Raw genomic sequence first — 22,413 nt, 5'->3', positions numbered from 1 at the left:
CATCATGAGATTTCAACCCCCTTCCTGTCCCTCTTTCCTATTTTATTCTTTCTCCATAGCACATGCTGCTATCTAATATATATATTTTCCTTACATGTATCTTACTGATAATCTGCTTCCTCTACTAGAATGTAATTAAACTTCGGAAGGACAGACACTTCTGTTTGGTTCATTTCCTTATCCACAGCTCCTAGAACAGAGCCTGGCACACAGTAGGTGCTCAATAAGTAGTTATTCAATGAATGAGTGGATACAGAAAGGAAGTGGGTGCTGGGCTGTAGGCCTGGGGAATGGCAGACATTTATGTCATCATTCTTTCACTCACACGTGTATTAAAGACTTGCTTTGCACCAGCTCCCTGGGCACACATTCTTGATTTGCTCATGTCAGGCTATGAGATATACCCACCCTCTACTTTTCTCACCTTTCAGACATTCAGAGAAGGGCAGTAGGGTTTTCCCTAACGGACGAAGAATGCATCCCTTTTTTTAAAGGACTGTTCAAAATATCCTTATTCATGATGCTTGGGAAGGAATCTACAAGTAATAAAATGAAAAACTCCTTTGGAACTCACCCCTTTCTTTACTTTTTCTTTTTCAAACTCATTTCCATCCAGAAAGTTCTTGCCCTGTATTTTCTGAAAATTGGAAAGCCAGACCCTTCATTTGTGTGTCTGCCTTTGACAGGGAGCGAGCTAAGGGGCATGGATTCAAAGGAGCTCTTTGCAGAACCTTCTATTTTCCCATTAGCCCGAGTCCTTGAGCACCTTTATGTTAGTCTCTTCAGAGAGGAGAGTATTACAAAAACATTTTCTAATTATTGTTGGCCTTTGGAGCTTCTGCAGCCTAGAAATGAACATCCTTGCCTGAGCATTTTGTCCTTTTTCTCTCTGGGGAGACATGTCATCCCCACAGGGTTATTTATGAAGCCGGAACTGGCAGAATTTGTCTAATTTGACGTGTGTGACGTCAGAGAGGTCAAGACCACAATGAGAAGAACAGCTCCGAGTTCATTTGCATTCCCTCGCCAGCTCGGGCACAAAAGCCCAACCCCCCCCCCCCCCCCCCCCTGCCAGAGCCTTCACTGCGTGGTTTACTTGTTTCCGTTCATTTCCTCCAAATTGACAAGTAGATTAAGAAAAAAAAAAGTCAGTTTTTCTCTCCAGTATCCTCTGTCCGGTACTCCCAGCCAGGCTGTAATTTGGACTGGTCTTTGTCGCATGGAGAGAAGGAAGAGTTTTTGAACATGGCTGGGCCCAGTCCTCCCTTTCAACAGGTTGGTTCCATAGCTGTGTATCTCTTTCTGAAGAGTTTCAGCTGAGGACCTTTAAAAGCTCAGTCGTCTTAGATCCCGCCCAAAGAATCACTTCTCCACCCCCTCTGGCTGCATCTAGTGTATCACCTGTATCCAGGTGCTTTGGTGTAGATGACGGAGTTGCTCTCCGGCAAATTTAAGCAGACAAAGGCAATCCGGAACTCACAGAATCTCCAGGAGGTCAGACAACCAGGCTCAGGGCAGCCACAAAGCAGAAGCATAGGAGGTGCTATGCCCAGAACTTGTCACAGAATTGCTTTGTGAAGACACAAAGCAATTAATTGTCTGTCTGTCTTTGTATCATCATGTTTGTATGGTTGCTTAGTCAGTGCTGTTTGTTTGGCATATCTTAAAACTATAAATGCTATCATGCTGTTAAAAAAAAAAAAAAAGTGGTGCTGCCACCACTGGGCACAAGTGCAGCTCTAATGCCAGACGCCAAGCACCACCTCTAAGCTGCTGTCACGGCCGTCTCCAGAAACCGGATGGAGTGGCCGCGTGCTTGCTCGAGATCTGCCCATTACCCATGTCTCCTGGCCACAAGCTTCTACCTCGAGTCCAGCTTGGGCATAGTCTGATTGTTGGAGCCCAGGTCACATGTGAAGGAGGCTGAGGAAGAAAGTTTCTTGTTTGTAATTTGAAAAGATGTGGGCTCATGAGGTAGGGAACTCTCAAACCATGGAAAAGGTGTACAAAGTTCAGAGTGGCCCAAAGGAATGACAGATGCTCGACAGCCTGGGTGACGCCTTTCCTTGCATTTTTGTTTGTTTGTTTGTTTGTTTGTTTTGCATTACTGTGAGCTACAGGTTTCAGGGTACAAGAGAGGGAGACCCGTCAAAGGATTTTCACTGTCTCTTACTTCCTGTCAAAGGCAGTAGTAAGCTAAGCTGCCCTGAAACTTCCCAGCCCCTCTATCAGTCGTGGTGAAAGGTGGATTCTGCAAGGGGTTGGCCAGTGCTGGACCCCAGATGGACACAGAGCCATGATACCACCCCCCAGAAGAGCTCCTTGGACACCCCAGGTGACGGTTTCAGGGTGACCAGGTGCTCTGACCCTCTTCTTTCCTTCCCAGAAGCAGCAATCGCAAGCTTGTGATGATTTGATTATTTTGGATTAGGAACTGATCGTGGATTGAATAAAAGCATTCACGATGGGAAAGCAGTTTGATTAAAGAGTACCCGAAATCTTGAATGTTAGAGAGCAAGGGCCTTTCCAGATCATCAGGGCTGGTAGGAGAAGGAGCTGGAGGAGAAAGGCAGGTGAAGAGATGCTGTTTCTTCCATCGCTTATCGTGCTGCCTCAAGGATGCGGGCTGAAGAAATGGAGGCAAGGAGATGCCAGAGTGTCTGTAAATGAAAACTCACCAGGAATAGGTGCGGGTCCACATCTTCTTCATACAGAATCTTTCCTGGATTCTTCGTGCCAGTACACTCCTCCCCAGCTCCCACTTGAGTTTCCTCTTCCCTGGCTGAGGAATATTAATGCCTTTAGTATTCAGAATCTTTTCAAAAGGCCCTAATGGGTCATTGAGTCCAGGGTTTCCCTACTGTGGTCCTTAGTCCTCCCATAGCTGATTCACCACTGGACCTTGATTCGAATGCAGATTTCTGGGCCCCGCCCCCAGACCTACTACATCCAACTTTCTTGGGTGATGCCTGGGGATGTGAGTTTCAACAGTCTTCTCAGGTCATTCTCGTACACATTGAAGTTCTAGATCTAATCTCTATTCCTTACCTTATGGATGGGGAAATGGAGGCCCAGAGAGGGGCAGAGACTTGCTCAGAGATGGACAGGTGGTCACCAGCAGAGCTGAGCCTAGAATTTTCCGATTCATAGCTCCAGGCCTATGTCACTGACCCTGACCTTTCAGCAGATCTTTTTGTATCTACATGAGGAGGTATTGAAGGTGAACAGTAGAACTAGAAGTGAACCCTGTTTTGTGCTAAGGAGATCTTGCCTGCAAAGTTGTAAAATGCATTCTCTCTTAAATGCAGCTGTGGTCACCAAAATGACCGTCAGCCAGCTGGGTATGGATTTGTTAAGTTTAATGGATTCATTGCTGAAATCAAGGTTCACCCTGGACTTTGGGGTGGAGGGGCCCTTTGTACTTGCCAGGTTGGTGCTTGGTGGCTTACATACACCTCTCCTCTCCTTTGATATTGTCTGCCCCCCTGGGGTGCATACTACCTTCCCTGGGTGAATTTTATTCTTTTTAAAAAAATTTTATTGGGGTATACTATATAGCACAGAGAACTCTACCCCGTACTCTGTAATGGCCTATATGGATTTTATTCTTGTAGCCCCAGGCCTCGCCGTTCACCAGGATGAGTTGAGCAGTTCTAAGCTCTAGCAGAGGGCTGAGGCCGAATGTCTCGGCCACCGGTTCTCAGCTGACTGTCGATGTTTCTATGGCAGCATGAGTGGGCCCCTAGCTGGAGATAGATGGAGATTTGGTTTAAAAACAAAGTCAATTATCCGCAGGTGTGCTGAGCGCAATTTTATCATCAAGCATCCTTGCTCCGTCATTCCGATGTGCTCTGTGCTGGCAGTGGGGTCAGTCCCTCGGTGTCAGTTATTTGGACAAAGTGACTTGACTACGCTGTTTTGTGTAACCCATTGGGACAGCTGGTTTGTTTCTCCTCCAGGGATGTCACTGATGCAGGAGCAAAGGCCACAGGCTGTCACAGTCTGAGCTGCGTTCACTCTGCAAGTTCGCTCGCACCCTGACCTGACACTGGCGGGGCAGCTGGGAAAGCGCCCCAGAAGTCACATCCTCAGAGGAGTCACAGATGCCCAGCAGTGGGGGGGCAGGGCCTGAAGGGTGACCCCCAGACACGTGGTGGTAGGAGACCACTGGAGAGAGGATGGGACCATAGGGCCTTTAGGGGGCGTTCCCTGGAAACCTTCCCCTCCTACTTTGGCTGTATTTTCCTGCAGGGTTGGCCCTTCCACTTGGAAGACACTCCTGGGTCTTTCGCACCTATACCCTCGATGCCTGGACCAGTGAAGCACCTGGTCAGGTGGGGTGGCCTGACTCCACCCCCTCCCCACTCTCATTTCCTTCCTTTCTTATTTCCTTTTTTTCTCCTTTGTTTGCATCCTTCTGATATGTCTCCATCAAGAGAATTTGAATGTCAGAGTTGGACCCATATTCCTTCTTCTGAGTTGTCCTCTGATGCTTCCAGGCCTGACCCACAGCAGGAGCTGAGTAAATATTTTGGTGAAAGGATGTCGAATAAAAGTACATGCTCAGGGCTTCCCTGGTGGCGCAGTGGTTGAGAGTCCGCCTGCCGATGCAGGGGACGCGGGTTCGTGCCCCGGTCCGGGAAGATCCCACGTGCCGCGGAGCGCCTGGGCCCGTGAGCCATGGCCGCTGAGCCTGCGCGTCCGGAGCCTGTGCTCCGCAACGGGAGAGGCCACAACAGCGAGAGGCCCGCGTACCAGCAAAAAAAAAAAAAAAAAAAAAAAAAAGTACATGGTCAATCCTTGTTCATTACACGTGAGAACGGGAATTTTCTGAGAATAGCCAAGCTTGTGCAGAGAAACTTCTGGCTCTGTCTGGGAGAGGCTAGAGGCTCCCCTCTCACCACATGGATCATTTCCATCTTCTTTTGCTCTGATTGCCGGTGCTGTTCCTGTTGGCTTTGCTCTCATGTGTGGTTGGCCCTCCAGGTCTAAGCACAAGAGAACTGAAAAGGGGCAAAGGGTGTAGAGGAAACAGCGGAGAATCCGAGGTGATGTGTCTGGATGAAGGAGGGAGGAGGACCAGCACCTGCCACTGAGAATCCCCAGGCGAAGCCGGAGGATGAGATTGGATGGTGCCTGGGTGTCTAGTTGGTACGGACGGGCTGTCTTCCCTCCTTAGATGCTGGCGTGGATCCACGTGGAATCAGGTGTCGTCTCCCCTGCTGGGGTTAGGAAGCAAGATGATCCTTAATTATTCTCATTCCTCTGCCCTGAAGGGCAGGGAAATGCTCTGTTATATGCTGTTGGATTCCCTCTACGCAGAACACGAAAATCACCGCCCTTCCTTTTCATTCCGAGACACTGCATGAGCTTGACGTGAAGAGGAGGATTTACCTGCATGCCTAGCACGTGTCTAACCAGCCGAGTGACCTTAGAGAGGTCATTTTACATCCCTGAGCCTCAGTTCCCATCTCCGTGGTGGACAAGACTGTACCGGCTCTGTTCTCCTGCAGGGAAGGTTATGAGGGTCCAATAAAATAAGGAATGGGAGCCAAAAAGCAGAGACAATCCAAGTGTCCATCAGAGGAATGGATAAACAGAAGTGGTAGAGCTATACGATGGAATCTTATACGGCAATAAAAAAGAATGAAGTTGTGATACATGCTCTGTCAGGCGAACCTTGGAAACATTATGCCAAGAGAAAAGAGCCAGACACAAAAGGCCATGTATTGTGAATTCATTCATAGGAAATACCCAGAGCAGGCAAATCCCTAGAGACAGAAAGCAGATTAGTGGTTGCCAGGGGCTGGAGGAAGGGGAGAGTGGGCAGTGACTGCTAATAGGTATAAGGTTTCTTTGGGAGCTGATGAAAGGGTTCTGGAATCATATAGTGGTGATGTTTGCACAATTCTGTGAATATCCTAGAAATCACTGACTTACATACATAGTTTGAAAGGGTGAATTTTATGGCATGAGAATTATATCTCAACAACAAAATAAGTAAACATATATACATACAATGTATAGGAAAAGGGCTGAGTAAGCTGTAAGGATGCATACAGTTAGAGCGTTATCATCAAAAGCATCATCTTCATATTTCAGCATTTATTTAGTACCTACTGTGTACCTGGCACTGTGACAAGAGCCTTGCATGCCTTACTTTGCATAACAGATCTTATCATTTTTATTTTGTAGAGAAGACTGAGAATCAGAGAAATTAAGTCTCATGACCTAAGTCATGGGGGCTGCTGAGAGGCCAGCCTGGGACCTAAGCCCAGGTGTGTCTGGCCCCCAAACCTAGACCCTTTCCTTGACCTCATGCTGCTATCTCTTGGGTTCAGGGACTTCTGAATGTAATCAAATATATTAATTTTTGGAGTCCTGGCCATTATTTAACTTAAAATGGTTCTTAGAACCTAAATAGTGATGCCCAGGACTCTACCACTGGAGACAGAAATATCTCCATGGTCAACATAAGTGAACCTTCCAAGCTGTAGTAAGCGACTAGTCCACGAGTAGCTCACCCATGAGAATAGCAGCCGGTCTCTTTGGCTTGGGAGTTTAGGAGTAGAATCCAAGAATTCCAAGGGTTGATGACAGCCTCTAAGGCACCCCAGGGACCCATTCCTAGGTCTTGGTGATGACAGACACCCACCACCCCGAAGCCAAGGGAAACTGCTCCAGAATTCCCTCCAGGAAGAGTTGTGAATAAGCTTGACAATTACATCATACACAGAGGAGGCCGCTTCCAGGTCTCGGGAATGACATGGGGATCCCACGAGCCAGCTCCTCTCTTTGAAGAGAGACCAAGGAGGTGGCCTGCCAAGTCCGACATGATTTCAAGGTCTGCACCAATGTATCAGAAAGCTGCTGAGTGGTGACGGGAAACTCTGAGGACTGAGAACAATGTCAGTGGGTGAGCAAAGGACAGCAGGCCAGCAAGGAGGCGATGCAGAACTTCCTGGGCATCCATGCAGCTTTGCATGTGCAGAGTTGAACTGTTTGGGGGCCTGGGCTACTCCCCACAGCTTACAAAGTCAGACCCCAGATTTGGGGGCGACCGCCTGGCATGGGAGAGGGGTCTTGAGAGTCAAGGGGCCTGACACGACACCTTAGCTCCAACCAAATGCACTGTGTGATTGGGTGAATCACCTCCCTTCCCTGGCTTAGATTTCACTATCTCTGAAAGGAGGGCTTGGGACTTTCCCTGGTGGTCCAGTGGTTAAGACTTCGCCTTCCAATGCAGGGGGTGTGGGTTCAATCCCTGGTGGGGGAGCTACGATCCCACATGCCTCGCGGCCAAAACACTAAAACATAAAACAGAAGCAATATTGTAGTGAATTCAATGAGACTTTGAAAATGGTCCACATCAAAAACAAAAAAAAGAAAAGAAAGGATGGCTTAACTGTACAACCAGTGGGTCCTCTTTCGTTCATCAAGTCTTTGCTAAGCTCTCCTCTTTGCCTGGCCCTGACTAGGTGCTGGGTTTATCATATGACTAAAAAATGGACATGGGCCTTTCTTCTCAGAGCTTAGAAGTTAGAGAGGGAGACAGATATTCATCACACAACCCCCCAAAATATATAATTACCCATCACGGGAAGTGCTGTGAAAAAGTAGCAGAGGGTTCTGTTACTCAAAGACTCCACCTTTTGCAGGCCTACCATGTGCCAGGCACTCTTCTCATGCTTATAGTAAAGTGTACCCAGAATTTTGCCTTTATTCATGTATGGCAAAGCCAACAGATCAGGAGACAATTGCTGTTGGAAAGATAGTTTGTTACTAATGGTTCCCAAGAGAAGGGGGCAGGGCCACGTGGGGAAGTACCAGGGTTGGTAAGCAAGGAGGAGGCCTGGGCCACAGCCTTTATTAGGGTTTTCTCAGAAACAGTAGGGGAGGCAGGGTTAAGTATGTAGAATAAGCACAGGATTGGAGTGTCTGAATAATTTCAGCAGACTCCGGGCTATACAGATGGCCCCTAGCTTTCCAGTGCCCGGCCCAGGGTGACTCAGGACAGGGGAATATTGACTTGGGATGTGAGAGTTTGATAAAGGAGCTGCTTGGGGCTATGGGCTCTGGATTGGCATGTATGCGTATCAAGGTCATGGTCAGAGGCAAATTGTTTGCCATCTCTAGGAATTAGCCAACCGGGAGCTGCAGTCCCTCCCTGGGTCCAAAGGCCCCCAAGATGTCAAAGCGTTATAAAATGTAGGAAATAAAAAACATGATTATATTTTTCTACTGACTTCTTAAATCCTCACAGCTGCCCTCCGAGCTTGGTGCTAATAACATCAACCTCCTAATTGTACAGAGAAAGACACGGAGGCAAGGGACTTGCCCAAGGCTCCTCAGCTAGTCAGAAAGGAGTGAGGATTTGAACCCAGGCAGTCAGACCCCGCAGTCTGCACTCCTGACGACCTCGTCCTTGGACTCCACGTGAGAAAGGACATGGTCCAGTCTTGTGGAGCACATCTAAGAAGTGACTTGTGATTTGGGAGCCAAGGTTCAAGGAGGTACCACCTGCCTCCTTCAAGGGTGAAGGATGCAGGGAGAAGGGGCTGTGGGAAGGCGGTCCCCACCTTAGACCAATTTGGCAGGAGGGAGTGGGCTGCCTGGAACCCAGCTGACTGTGCAGCTCGTCTGCGGATGTGTTAAACCTACAGATGCCTGGCTCTCACTCCAGGCCTATTGAACCGGAATCTCTGGTGGTGATGTTTTTTATGATTATATACTTTCAAAATTGTGATATAACTCACATACAGCAAAATGCATAGGTCTTAGGTATCCAGTTTGATGACTTTGTCAAATGCTCAAATGAATTACATTCAGGGAATTCATACCCCTATCGAGATACCAAATATTTCCATCATCCTAGAAAATCTCCTTGAGCCTCTTCCCCACACCGCCCTACCCCCATGCAACCCCTGTTCTGAGTTCTATCAGTATAGATTGGTTTTGCCTAATCAAGAACTTCATATAAATGGATCCTACAGTATGTATACTTTTATATCTGGCTGCTTTCACTCAGCAAGATATTTTTGAGATTCACCCAAGTTGCTGTGTGTTTTAATAGTTCATTCATTTTATAACTGGAGAGTAGTAGTAAATTGTACGGATACACCACAATGGTTTATCCGTTGTCCTATTGATGGACATTCGGATTGTTTCCAGTTTGGGGCTATTCTGAATAAAGGTGATGTGGACATTTGTATACAAGTCTTTTGTGGAATTATATTTTCATTTCTCCTGGGTAAATATCTGGGCTGGAACGGCTGGGTTACCCCTGGCTCATTCACTGCAGCCAGCCCAACACCAGCATTGAAGAAACTCCAGACTCACCAGCTCATGGCTACGATCCCTTTCAGCTCCAAAATCCTACTATTTCAACTTGAAAGTGGCATTTGCAGTTGTCACATTTTTCTTTATTGTGGTAAAATATTCATAACATAAAATTTACCATTTTAACCTTTCTTAAGTGTACAGTTCAGCGGCATTAAGTACATTCGCTTAATGGTTGACTGTTGTGCAACCGTCACCACTATCCATCTCCAGAATTTTTTCTTCTCAAACTGAAATTCGGTCTGCATTAAACACTGTCCCCATTCCTCCCTCTCCTTAGCCCCCGGTAATCACTATTCTATTTCTATCTTTCTATCTCTGTGAATTTTGACTGCTCTAGGTACTTCATATAAGGGGACTCAAACAATATTTGTCCTTTTGTGACTGGCTTATCTCACTCAACATAGTGTCTTTAAGGTTCATCCGTGCTGTAGCATGTGTCAGAATTCCCTTCCTTTTTAAGACTGAATAGTATTTCATTGTGTGTATATACACCACATTTTGTTGTTCTATATTTTTAATGGAGAAAAATTTCATTTAAAAGAAGAGTTTTAAAAAGAACGTACAGTTACCCAACCCTGAAACTCAATAAATTCTTTCCTTACTCACCCCGGATGTTTTTGGCTATGTCTGTGCTTACGATATTCCAGACCCAGGAGATCTCAAAATGCAGACAACTCAACACAAGGTAGATGTGACACTTGTTTTTATTATAAAAGATAAGATGCATACAGAGTGTCAGCTGCTCCACCATCAGCACCTGGTCTCTCTCATTTGAACTGGTTTCCCAGTAAGTCCATTAAAATCCTCTCTCGCTTTCTTTTTCCAGAACTTTTCTTACCAGAGTCTGAAAAGCAGATCTCTTTGTTTATATTTCCCTTGGTTGTTTTAAAACCCTATTTGTCACATCTGACATACTGCAAGTTTCCTATCAGATATGAGAGCAAGAGCCTGCTGAATGCATGATGGGATGGAAAATGTGAGCTGAAAGCCATGTAGACGCTGACCCCTGGAACCTTCCCAGGAACTGGAAACTGCCAGCGTCTCAGTGGTGGGAATGAACCTGAGAAAAACAGGCTGAGTTCAATTCCCTGGGCGCTGAGTTGCTCTACAAGTGCAAAGAAGCGATGAAGGCCACAATTTAAACTCTGCCACCCGTGTTTGACAGTTGTGGCCTGTCCCAAAGAAGAGGCATAGGTCGAACGCACAAATTAGATTAACGGGATATTAAAGCAGAGATGTGAAGCTAAGATTTCTCACCCATTCTCCGCCTGGGGGACACTTCTCAGCTGTTGGACCTCAACTCATGTTACCATTAGGCTTCCTTGAACCCTCCAAGGTGCACTGACCATTCTCTCCCTTCGGCCTCTGCTGTTTCCTGTATGTTTTCAACACTTTAGCATCCGTGACACAGTATTGGCACGTAGGGAGCACTCAGCAAATATTAGTGAAATAAATGTATGAGGAATGAATGATACTGTTCGTTAACATCACCAGGCTGTTAGCGCCTTCATAGCAGGGATTGCGTCATCTTCTCCCAGCTCCAGCTCATCGTCTGGCACATAGTAGGTCCTCAGGAATGGTTCCCCAGGCTGGCTTAGAAATACATTGCATCTCCTGCTGTATCCTGGTTATTGGCATGTATGTGTGTGCTACCTCCTGCCCCTGTATCCTCCACATCACTAAGGCAGGTATTGTTTCTTCTTATTTATTATTTGTTGGTTTTCCCCAGCATCTAGCACATGCCTAGTACATAGTAGGAGCTCAAAAAAATACATATTAATTATTGAATAATAATTGAGCAGCAATTCCATTTTTCTTACCTAATGGAGTATTTGTATTTCTTCTGAAATATGATAAGAGGTGTACCCTTTCTGGAGCCCTGGCTATCCTGCTTCAGTCTGGAATAGAATGAGTGAACCTGTCCTGGGCCTCATCCAAGCAGTTTATTATTTGGGTGTCTAGGTAGGCTTTGGCCCCATATCAAGCTACTGGGAGCTTCTCCTGTCACCTTTGCAAGGCTTGTCACGTTTCTTTTTTGTTGAGCCTTTTAATTCACATCGTAGACCCAGGAAGCCCAACCTCAGGGGGCTGGCTTGGCAGGTTGGCCTCTTGGAATCAATGTTGGAATCATTGGGGGGGGGGTACTTGAATGTCAAGGTTGGACAGACTGATCTTAATCCCACAGCTCTGTCACTTATCAGCTCTTTGACCTTGAGGCCAAGCTGTTTCACCCATGAGCAAGTACCAGTTTTGCCATCTGCAAAATGGGGATAAACTGTATCTACTATAAAGTAATGCAAGGATTGGATGGCACACTAGTTTCCTTTTCCTGCTGTAACAAATTACCATAAACTCAGAGGCTTAAAAAAACAACAGCACAAATGTATTCTATTATAGTCCTGGAGGTTGGAAGTCTGGAATGAGTCTGATGAGGCTAAACTCATGGTATCAACAGCTGATTCCTTCTAGGGGCTCCAGGAGAGAACCTGTTTCCTTACTTTTTCTAGCTTCTCGAGGCTGCCTCTATTCCCTGGTTCATAGCAGCTCTCTCCATCCTCGAAGCCAGCACCTTCGCGTTCTGACTGTGCTTCCCACAGCTTCTGTTGTCACATAACCTGCTTTCCACTCTCGCTTCCCCCTGCCTCCCTCTTATAGGGACCCTCATGATTGGGTCAGGCCCAGCTGGCTCGTCCAGAATCATCTCCCCATCTCCAGGTCCTTAGTTGAGTCACATCTGCAGAGTCCCTTTTACCATGCAAGTGAACATATCCGCGGGTTCTGGGGATGAGGATCAGGACATCTTTGGGGGCTATTGTTCAGCCCCCCCACAGATGGAGTTGTATATACAGTGACCTTCACGTAACCAAAGTGCCACATTGCCCTGTGCTCTCTGTTCCCAGAGCAAAGCTTACATCTGAGACTGTTATAGTTTGGGTTTCCGCGAAAGCAAACTGAGTCAAGGATTCGAGAGAAAATATGTATCTGAGAGGTGTGGGAACACCGGAAGGGCTTCAGGAAAATGAGACATGGCAGGGAAGGTAGCCGTGCAAGAGTGAGCTTCCAAGCCAGGTACCACTGTGGGAGACTGGAGCTTAATCCCGCTGGAGAAACTCGGGGAACCCGTGTAGAACATGCTTCAGGGTTATCCAGCCCTACAGGTGAGGGAGCTGGGGTATTTATACACCAGTTCCCATCCATGCTTGGAGTGAGAGTTTCTGTTGTTCTGTGGCACCTGGTGGCAAAGTGCGCTCCAGCAGGGAGAGGAGGCCCTCAGGCAGAGAACTGCAGGCAGGGGCAGCTGGAAGTCAAGCCAGCGTACACCCGTGTGCTAAGGGCAAGGGCAAACGGGCAGAGCGACCAACCGTGTTTCTCATTGAGACCCGGGGCCTCTGCATGCTCTCAGCCAGCAGTCCCCTCACCAACCTGCCGGGGCACCTCCGCTCCCAGCAACCAAGTCATTTACTTGCCAGAGGTTACTTGTGGCTCTTCCCAATCCTGTTTACGCCAGTTGTACACTTCTTGAATGAAACTAAGGTAAAGACTTGATAGGACTAAATTGCGTTTTTAAAATGCTGTTCAGGGGCTTCCCTGGTGGTGCAGTGGTTGGGGGTCCGCCTGCCGATGCAGGGGACACGGGTTCGTGCCCCGTTCCGGGAAGATCCCACATGCCGCGGAGCAGCTGGGCCTGTGAGCCATGGCCGCTGAGCCTGTGCGTCCGGAGCCTGTGCTCCACAACGGGAGAGGCCACGACAGTGAGAGGCCCGCGTACCGCAAAAAAAAAAGACCTAGCAGCAATTCTAGGTGGTCCCTTTCTCTGCTTTGCCTGATATCAGGGTGCAGCAGGAGGCCCGCAGGAAAGGCCCTGGCACTGGCCTTGGCTTTTATAGAGACCTCTAGGTCTGCAACTCTGACGGCGGCAGCAGCAATGGACCTCAACACAGACCCTCAGTCCCGGGGTCTGCAGGGCCCAGGACTGCCATCTTGGTCATGAGTGCCTGAGCCTGGCCTCCATCTGGGATTCTACTTGTGGGGAAGAGGAAAAAGCCTTCACTGAAGCAGAGCTTATTAGCCAGGCTATCAACAGCCGTGGCTGGCTGGGTTTCTTCTTCCATTTTATGTGGAACTTCTGGCAGAGGTGAACAGATTCAGGAACAGAATTCCCCCCAAGAGAACTAGTTCAATAAGAGGTACCCGGAGACCTATCAATAGGCAAACATGGAGTATCTGTCATGCTGCTCTAATAAGGCGGTCTTTGCTCTCTTCCAAATGGAAAATTGATCAACTTACACTGTGGTTATCAGCATCCAAATTAGCCTAGCTTATTTTCACTGTGGTTTGATTTGCTGGTTTTTAAGGGAAATCTCAGTTGGCTATGGTAATTCCTTCAGTGTCAAAATGGCAGCCTTTTATGAGGCTGGAGTGGGGCGGGCGTGGACCACGGAGAAGGCAAAAAGGATGCTCTAGGCAGCCTGGGCAAAAGCAGAGAGGCAAGAACAAAATGGTACATGAGAAGAACTTCAGGGGGTTTGCTGTGGCCAGGATGTAGGACTGAAGTGGGGGAAGGTCAGTCTGGAGATGCAGACAAATTCCAGCCAGTGGGGCCTTTGGGTCTTGCCGAGGAGCTGGGTTTTAACCCGGGAAGTAGTCACTAGCTGTCTCTGCTTTTTTTACAGCATAAAACTAAGCTGCAAGTAGGAGGCAAGGGACCTGTGTGATTTATCTGTGTGATAATGGGTCATATTTTAGAAGTTCTCTACGCATTTTCACGGAGCCTAAGTTGATAGGCAAATTCTGTTCTTCAGTTTTTATTATGCAAACCCAAGAGGCAAGCGTTATTCTCTTCATTTTCAATGTGGAGACCAGAGTCTGTGCCCCGGCCCTGTACCAACAACTAGTGCTGGAGTTCTTCAGCGCCCCTGCTGCCTGGGGGGCAGGGGCTTGACGTCCTGCCACTAATGTTGCATTGTATCCACCTGACCTGGTTCTACCCCCATTCATGTCTCTTCTCCCCAAATCCTTTGCCGTTACTATGTCCCTCCCTCCCTCCTGCTTTTCCTGGTCTTCATATCCAGCCTCTGGCACCAAAGAGACGAACTCATAGAGATGCTGCCTATTTGTCAAGCGCCGTTCTAGTTGGTCCGGCCGGGGGAATGTGCTAGACTGGGTCTGGTTCTGGCTGTGGCATCCTGGGCGCTTTCCCTCCCTGGGCCTGTTTCATCATTTATTAAAAGAGAGCGTTGAATTAGACAGACTCTCAAATTCTTTCAGAGGCTGCATGTCCTGTTTACCACTACGCTCGTCAGTGCCAGGCACAGAGTAGGTGCTTGGTATGAACTACAGAATGAATGTGTGAAGAACGCATCATGTGCCAGGCAGCATCTGCCCCTGGGTGAACACCAAGGAGGAAACAAATGAGACCCCTGTCCTCCAGCGTCTAGCGGTAGAAATCAATGTGGGAGTGAGTAATTAGAATATGGTCCAAGCAGTTGTAAAACACAAGAGGTCAAAAATCCTGTGGTCGCAGAGGAGGGCTGCTCCGTGGAATTCTTTGGTTCCATTTCATCTCAGTGGAGGAATCTTGGCAAATGAAGGAAACCCAGCAGGACTGCTCACAGTGGGGATGTCACCAATGTTCAAGCGTCCGTCAGCACCCAGTCCACGGATACAGTTACTTGTTATTCTAGATACAGAAAGTAGCGCATGTAATGCACATAATCCCTTTCACAACTGAGATGACAAAATTTGGACAAGATAACTTTTGTTTATGAAAAAATGCCAAGTCTATGTCAGTTATATGTCAGTTTTTTTAAAGCACCAATAAGAGTTTGTAGGTAAAACTGTGCTAAGTCTTGTGTATCAGATTTTGTGAAACTTACAACTGGATCTGGTCTGGCCCATGACTGACATCCTAGGGGAGTGAGAACCCCTTTCCCCACCCGCTCTTGATTGTACAATGAACATGAACATGAGCTCACCACGCGCACAAGGTTTGGGCAAAGCTCCTGGAGGAGGTTAAGAGCACGGAACCACTTTCTGGCCCAGCAGACGTTTGCCATTGGAGTGCCTGCGTTTGAAGTTCCTGGGGAGTGTAGCTAGTAGACGGATGAAAGGTGAAAGGGAGCTCTGCCTGGATGACTCCCTGGCAGGACTCTGTCGGCCCTGCTGCAAGAATCAGGAGTTATTTTCCCAGGGAAAACCTAAAAGGGCCAAGAGGAGAAAGAAACCTGTGCGGTGCCCTCCCATTAGCCCGGAGCCCAGAGCACCACCCGAGTCTGCCTCATCCGATGGCAAGGAGCAGGGAATCCGGAAGAGCCCTCTCCCTCGGGGCTGCGTAGACCCCGGCAGGGATGCACGAAAGCTTTTTTTTTTTTTTTTTTGCGGTATGCGGGCCTCTCACTGTTGTGGCCTCTCCCTTTGCGGAGCACAGGCTCCCGACGCGCAGGCTCAGCAGCCATGGCTCACGGGCCCAGCTGCTCCGCGGCATGTGGGATCTTCCCGGACCGGGGCACGAACCCTCGTTCCCTGCATCGGCAGGCGGATTCTCAACCACTGCGCCACCAGGGAAGCCCTGCACTAAAGCTTTTGTCCACAATGTTCAACTTGTCCAGGGGTGGAGGGTATGGCGAGGCCCTTAGGCGGCAGGGGACCCGCCCAGACCGGCTAGTGCGACACAGATGCTCCGTGCGAAGCCAGGCACGTGTGTCACTGAGCAAAAGAACACTATTTCACGGGGTTATTCTCATTAAACTGAGTGAAACAGCATCAAAGTGCCTACAGGGCTTTCGACTTCTCTCTGGGAAACAGCCTCTCTGGATGGTGGAGGCTTCTCCGTCAGAGCTGTTGACAAAGTCCGTTTCCAAAGCCGGACAGGATTCTGGGATTCCGGAGACACTGCTCCGTGTGGTAGCAGGAACGTCCTGTTCTGGCCAAAGCAACCTGCTGCCTTCACGCCGTCACTTCCTGCCGCAGGCAACTGGCTGCCGTCTGTGAGCAATGAAGACGGCCCGCACGCTTGGCCCTTTCAGCCTTCGTCGTGGATTATGCATCTTGGGCCTGCTGGGTTTTTCTCCTTGCCTTCCCTTTCTCAAGTGCTTGTAGTATTACAAACATATACTTGGTGCAATCCTGCATGGCAATGAACCTGAGACGGCTGGCCGTCTGATGTTTTTACTTGGAAAGCCAGGATTTAAAGAGGCCACAGAGCAGAAGTAGACATCGGGGCGAGAGGGGGTGCCCCCCATTTATGTATTCATGTTGGAGACCGAGGGGGAATTCTCCAAGGTCAGTCTGCAACGGAGCGTCACGACAGGCTCCTCCGTGTCACCAAAGCCATTCACGGCTCCAGTGACTGACTTGGGGTGACAGCAGCCCCTGCAAATGTCAGAGTTTTCCTTCACGCTCTTTCTCCTTTTCCGGTTCTTTTACATCAAAGAGAGGAAAGTTGCACTCTGGGTTAAGCCAAAGCCATTCACCAAAAAGGAATGCTGCTTCCCAAGCAAACCCAAAGCCCTTTCTTAGCAGGGCAGTTGGCTTTCATTCAGACTCCTGTTGTAGGCCAGCCATAAAACCTCCTTAATAACCTCTCTTAGATAGGACTTGAATATCCGTAATTCATTCAAGATGGCGGACTCCGGAGGCCGCCCTGCGGTTCATCTTATCTGTGTGTAATTACACTCACCCCCACAGGGTGTGCTCGGTGATTTACAGAGGTGTTGGGATACCTGCTTATTATTCCTCACTCCTGATCCATTATTCTTCTTCCTGACTTCGCAGAGTCATTTGCTGGGTAAGGCCATTTAGAAAACAAATGCATATTTTAATAGCTAACATTGAATTTACATTTCTCTCTCAGGTCTATAGGGATAATGACGTGGCAATTAAAAGCCAATATATAATTTCTAGTCATGACTAGGGATTACTTTGCTGCCAGAACAAGCGCCGACTTCGAAATTTAACGGAACGTTAAATTTTTTAGAGCTTTGGAGATTTTTGACTATTGATGGATGGTTAGGTACTTTCAAATTTCAGGAAAAGAAACTCCCCTGATTTTACACTTTACTTCTAGGTGTCTCAGAAATATGTGGCCAGTTCATTAAATACACTCACAGTGTATCAGTAAGTGCACCAAGCAAGATGTAAGTATACACGATATATATACTATGTAAGCATATAAGGTATACTATGTATTATATTATGTATATACTTATAGATATAAGTATACTTATAAGTGCATATAAGTATACTTATAAGTATATATATATAAGTATATACTATGATCATATATATATGTGAGTATACAAAGACATACAAACTATACAAATATATGTAGACATACACATAATATATATATCTGTGTAGTTTATGGGTATCGTATTTTATATATATAGTACATTTATGTACCGTGTGTGTGTGTGTGTGTGTGTGTGTGTGTGTGTGTGTTCATTCTTCCAGACATCTTTCAATGCATGTGTAGAGGAATAAGTAACAAAATATTAACAGAAGTTAACTCTGGGTTTATGGGGTTTTGCTGTCTTCCTGTTTATGCATAATTATTTTTTCTGTTTATGAAGGGCTCATCGTGAGATGAGCCAGGTGGGGAGAAAGCACTTATCCAGACCACCTGATTAGGTAGTAGAGCCCATCACAGTTTATCTCTGTCTGTCAGTTCCTTGTTCAGGTATTGGCATCAGTTTGACCTGTTTGGATCTTAAAACGGAATGGAGAGGTGCATTTGCTTAGGTCACTAAGTAACAACCCTTGACTTTGACTTTGGTGTCGGAAAGCTCTGTGTTGATTAGGGAGGTTTAGTGGGGATGATCACGTCTCCCCTCCCCAAAGGGCAGTGATCCTCAAGACGTTTTGGCACTTGGACAGGACAAGAGAACTCTCTGCCTCCCTATCACCTCCTTCCTAGTCACCACTCCTAATAAAACAACTCCAGGAGGAAAACATAGGAGGTCAGCTTGATGGCAGTCTTGGTAGTGATTGTCTAGAATTGACACCCAAAGCACAGGCGACAAAAGAACAAATAAACAAGTGGGACTACATCACACTAAAAGGTTTCTGCACAGCAAAGGAAACAATCAACAGAATGAAAAGGCAGCCTACAGAATGGGAGAAAATAATTGCAAACCGTACATCTGACAAGGGGTTAATATTCAAAATATATAAGGAACTTAGGCCGCTCAAAAATAAAAACTCAAATAACCCTATTAAAAATTGGGCAAAGTGCCTGAATAGACATTTTTCCAAGGAAGACATAAGAATGGCCAACAGGTACATGAAAAGATGCTCAATACCAGGAATCAGGGAACTGCAAATCAAAACCTCAGTGAGATATCTATCACCTTACACCTATTAGGACGACTGTTATCACAAAGTCAAAAGATAAGCGTTGTCAAGGATGTGAAGAAAATGGAACACTTGTGTACTGCTGCTGGAAAGGTAAATTGGTACAGCCACTGTAGAAACCAATATAGAGGTTCCTCAAAAAATTAAAAATAGAACTACCATATGATCCAGCAATCCCACTTCTGGGTATACACCCAAAGGAAATAAAATCACTATCTGGAAAAGATATTTGCACCCTCAGGTTCATCTCAGCATCTTTCACAGTAGCCAAGATATGAAAACAACCTAAATGTCTGTCAACAGATGTATAAAGAAAATGAGGCCTATATCTACAATGGAATATTATTCAACCTGAAAAAGGAAGGAAGTGACTATAGCGAAAAATAACGTATTTGTATATTTGAAATTTGCTAAGAGAGTAAATCTCAAAAGTTTTCATTACAAGAAAAAAAAATTGGGAGAGTACGAAGTGCTGCAACCCGAGTCATGGCAGGACAGGCATTTAGAAAGTTTCTTCCCCTCTTTGACCGAGTATTAGTTGAAAGAAGTGCAGCCGAAATTGTAACCAAAGGAGGCATTATGCTTCCAGAAAAATCACAAGGGAAAGTATTGCAAGCAATGGTAGTAGCTGTTGGATCAGGCTCTAAAGGAAAGGGTGGAGAGATTCAACCAGTTAGTGTGAAAGTTGGAGATAAAGTTCTTCTCCCAGAATATGGAGGCACCAAAGTAGTTCTAGATGACAAGGATTATTTCTTATTTAGAGATGGTGACATTCTTGGAAAATATGTTGACTAAAATAAGTCATATTGAAATGGCATCATGTGAAGCTGCCCATTCCCCCAATGGCATCATGTGAAGCTGCCACTGAAGTTCTGAAAGATTCTGAAATCTTTCATCATGTAAATAATTTCCGTGTTTCTTTTATAATAAAGTAATATCCAAACTAATGATATTCAGTGCCTCTGAAATTTAGTTTCTCTGTATTGATTTAAACATTCCCAAATAAAAGTATATAAATGAAAAAAAAGAAAAAAAGAAAAAAAAATTGTTAACTCTGTGTGGTGATGGATGTTAACCGAACTTATTGTGGTAATCATTTCATAACATATACATATATCAAATCATTATGTTGTACACCTAAAACTGATACAATATGTCAATTATATCTCATATTTTTTTTTAAAAAAAGGAAGGAAATCCTGCTATTACTGACAATGTGAATGAACCCGGAGGACATGATGCTAAGTGAAGTAAGCCAGACAAATGACACAGAGGAAGACATACCATATGGTATCATGTACATATGGGGGAAAAGTGGAACTTACAGTAACAGAGAGTAGAACGGTGGTGACCAGGGACTGAGGGCAGGAGGGCATGGGAAGATGTTGCTCAAAGGGTACAAACGTTCAGCTGTAAGATGAATAAGTGCCAATGTACAGCATGGCAACTAGAGTTGATAATACCGCGCTGCGTACTTGAAAGTGCTAAGAGAGTGCACCTCGAGTGTCTTCACCGTTAAAAAAAAAAAAGTAACTGTATGAGGTGAAGGATTTGTTAGTTAGCTTCATTGTGGTAATCATTTCTAAATGATGTATATGAAAACACCACGATTTAAATCTCTTAAATATCTACAATTTTTTATGTGTCAACCATACCTCAGTAAAGCAGGGGAAAAGCCCACCTTCTAAGGGAGGGAGGCAGTTGTTTCTCCTGGCAATGGGAAGGACAGAATTAACCATTCCTTCCCACCAGGAAGCAAGGAAGCCACATTGTTCTCCGTCTCAAAGTCAGGATTGCAAGCTGCTCCTCATTCAGCAGACCCCACGGAGAATCCTCATCTCTGGGTCCCATCTGCATGTTGAGAAGCACCACTCCGGGAAGGAGAATCCTAGTTAGAGAAGGAAACTCTTATATCTCTAGGAGCTGGACTTGTTGTCTTGTATTGTTGTAATCTGAGCTTGGACAGCAGAGCAGACTCACCGGGTGTGCCTGCCTGAACGTGGAGCGCAACCACTGCTGGCGTAGAAGCTTAGACTGTCTCTGTTTAAACAACCTACCTCATCACCCTTACCTTGACTTTCCATCTTCCCCCATACATCTGTTCATGTGTTGGATGTGTGGCAGAATTCAGTTCTGCCGTACTTGTCACTTGGCGTTCGGTGGAGTCAGTAACTGTTGCTTTATTTTCGGAGGCACCTTGTTTTTCTTGAGTGTTCGGAGACAGGTCCAGAAGTGCGTTCCAAGAAAGGGACCAGGTATTTATTTCTAGATTCAATGTACTGAGTTGTGTTTGCTCTCCAGGCACTCAGCTTGGTCCCCACTAAAGAGGACCCAACTGGAGAATTGTACTAATGTGCAGAGGGGCCCGGAGAGCCTGCCCCATACTGTGATGCTGATGGCCTGCACTCAATGGAGATTTAAAATGTAGTACTGCAGGCTAAGTGTGATTTTAACTCGAGGCAGGAGCCAGTGATTTTAACTCCTAGCCCCGAGCTAGGAGGAGAGGGGCTATTCATCCTTTTGACATCCCCTTTGAATAGCATCACAGTTCAATCCTGTTAAGCTGTGGGGCTGTTGTTTATCCGTCTCCCTCCACAAGCAGGACCTCTGTTGTGCTGAAGCTGCAAATCACTGCCCAGCTCTGTGCCTTTAAGACGTCATTTGGCTTCAGCCTGCTAGATGACCCCCTCTACCTCAGCAGCTCTGAGATAAACTCCGGCAGCGCCCAGCTGCCTCCACTCGTCTATCTGTCACTGACCAAGCAAGGGGTCAGTGGGCCCGGTGCCCTTTAGTTGGAATGTTGAGAAAAGAAGAAGAAAAAGCGCATCTGGAAAGTAGAAGGAAAGGGAAGGGGAGGTGGTCAGGTGTGCTGAAGAATTTAGAATTCCAATTGTGACGATCTCCATTCCTTCGCCCTTCCTGTTCTGATTCATTTGTTTAGTCAGCTGGAATGTTCAGTCTTTCATCAAACATCTCTTGAGCACCTCCCAAGTGCACTGTGCTGGGTGCCACAAGAAACAAGGCTGAACACAGCAGAGGAGGCCCATGCGCTGGTTTACCGAACACCTGCAAGTGGGATGGACATTGGCCAGAAGGAATCTGGGAAGTGTTGGGAGTGCAGGATTTGGAGGTCGACTGTCTGGGCCCTGTAGCCTGACTGTGCCCCTTGTAGGCTGTACAAATCAGGGGAGAGTCTCTCCACCTCCTTGAGCATCTGTAAAATGGAGCTGATAGTGGTACCTATCATAGGATCCTTGAAAGGTCTAAATAAGAGCCTGCAAATAACACACTTTGGAAGCGGAAATTGTTGTGTCGTAACAGCGATTCTATTGTAAATTGTATTATAAAGAGGCAAACATGAGGTGCGAGGGGAACATGTTACAGTGAAATGTGCCTGATCTAGGAGGTCAGAGATGATAGGGCATTTAAGCAGAGAGTTGGAAGTAACCCCACCTGTTCTCTGTCTCTGAGAGTTTACCACTCCCATGAGTGTTCACAGTCGGCCAAGTCTGGGCTTTATTGGATCCCTGTCTTCTCTCTGCTTAATCGGGAAGGTCCCTGTGGGAAAGGAGTGTGCCTTGTACATCTTTCTAGCACTTTCTACCGCAATGAACATATTGAACAGCCAGATAAGTGAGTGACTGCTTTATACCCACATACAGATGCTGCAAGAAGATTTGAAGATTTGAGTCTGTGACCCTGTGGCCTTGGGGACAGCTC

The 22,413-nt window shown here is 46.6% G+C and overlaps 1 protein-coding gene and 1 pseudogene across 2 annotated transcripts in view; both read left to right on the top strand.

The window, feature by feature from the left end:
- Window positions 1-22,413, top strand: part of KAZN (kazrin, periplakin interacting protein) — a 1,159,438-nt gene that overhangs the window by 762,009 nt on the left and 375,016 nt on the right. The gene's annotated exons all lie outside the window — the stretch shown is intronic.
- Window positions 19,158-19,645, top strand: LOC131745153 (10 kDa heat shock protein, mitochondrial pseudogene; annotated as a pseudogene).

This window comes from Kogia breviceps, chromosome 1 (genome assembly GCF_026419965.1).
Source record: "Kogia breviceps isolate mKogBre1 chromosome 1, mKogBre1 haplotype 1, whole genome shotgun sequence".
NCBI classification, from domain to species: domain Eukaryota; kingdom Metazoa; phylum Chordata; class Mammalia; order Artiodactyla; family Physeteridae; genus Kogia; species Kogia breviceps.
This window is presented reverse-complemented; position numbering and strand designations above follow the sequence as displayed.